The following is a 1,724-nucleotide window of genomic DNA, read 5'->3' on the forward strand; positions in this document are numbered from 1 at the left end:
TTCCTGCTCTAGAAAAAAGGGTTGAAAAAACAGAAACAGAAAGAAAACACACCCACAAAGGAACCCAAAGCACACAAGTGCACGTAGAGAAAAACAAATAGAGAAGTAGCCAGAAAGAGGGCAAAAAAGGCAGTTGCTTTCTAACAAGAAAAAAAGCAGACAGAGCTAGAGAGAGTGAACTAACAGCAGAGAGTAAGACAGAGGACAGGAGAGTGTCATGGGCTGTCATGGTCAGGTTCATGTGTCAACTTGACCAAGTGGTGATACCTGTTTGTCTGGTTGGGCAAGTGCTGGCCTGTCTGTTACTATGAGGACATTTCATAGAATTAAATCATGATCATTGCATCCACAGCTAATTCCATTTGCAATCAGCCAAGGGGAGTGTCTTCTGCAATGAATGATGCTTAATCTAATCACTGGAAGCTTTTTAAGGAGGATTCAGAAGAGGCAGGCTCTCTTCCTGCTTTGGCTGGTGAGCCTCTCCTGTGGAGTTCATCCAGACCCTCCATCAGAATCAGTAGCTTCACAGCCTGTCCTGCAGATTTTGGGCTCTACGTTCACACGGTTATGTGAGACACTTTTATAAATTTTATATTTACAGATATTTCCTGGCGATTCTGTTTTGCTAGAGAACCCTAACTAATACAGGGACAGAGTGAAGGAGAGTTAGAGGGAGAGACACACAGCAGACAGAGGGATGACATTTGGCCCATCTTCTCCTCCCTTTGCTTGGACCAATGCAGAGGCATCTTGCTACCCCCACACCCCTGCTCCAACTCCAAATCCTCCCCATGGTAAGTGTTTTCTCAAATTCCTTTCCTGCACCTATTACCACCTCAGCAAAGCTCTGGCTCCTTGAAAGTGGAGGATTTGTTGTCTGAAATAAGTCTTCTTATAGATTTTGGGCCAAACTAAAATTTAATAAAGCTTCAGTTTACCATGCAACCACAAGCAAATGGCAGCTGTTTGATTAAAACTGGAACCTGATTGGATGGCACTACAGGGAAAAATAGTCAAAGGAAGAGGGCGAGGCAGTTCTGCAATACTGACTTCACTTAAACATGAATAACCCCCTGCAGTCTCCTCTATCCCCTAGGGACCCCATGGAGCAGTGGGAGCCCCAGGCTGGGATCTCAGGCCCATCCAGAAACCTGCAGGCAGGCTCTGCTTTGGGTGGACAGGGAGGCACTGTGCACACTGGGGCGCTCTGCTCCAGGCAAAGCCAAGTGTGGCTCAATGATCAGAACTGCTGGTGCAGCAAAGAGCTATAGTGGGTGTGTTTCCTGCCCACCCCCCGACCCTGGGACTCCTCTTCCCCAGGCCAGACCCGGGAAGAGAGGTTCTGAAAATGGGGAGCCCTTGGCAGGGACTCCCAACCCCGTCACGTCCAGGGGACATCCCGATGGCCAAAGACTGAACACATGGAATGGGAAGTGTCGAACCCGTGCTGGAGGAGTTGTTGCAGCACAACAACAACAAATACAAAGCACCAGAGAGGGCTGATGGGTCAGACACAGTCCACGCTTGGCAGTTGTCTTCATTCAGTTTGCACAACACACTTTCCATTGCATATTACAAGTGGAGAAATGGAGGCCCCCTTGCCTCAGAACACATTATTGGATGCTGGATCCTTGCCCTCAAACATGTAGCCCCCTGCTTGTCAGTACAATTAGTAGAATGCAATGCCTAAAACCCACTGAGGCTCACTCTGGGCCAGGCATGGT

Source organism: Tamandua tetradactyla, chromosome Y, assembly GCF_023851605.1.
Source record: "Tamandua tetradactyla isolate mTamTet1 chromosome Y, mTamTet1.pri, whole genome shotgun sequence".
NCBI lineage: Eukaryota > Metazoa > Chordata > Mammalia > Pilosa > Myrmecophagidae > Tamandua > Tamandua tetradactyla.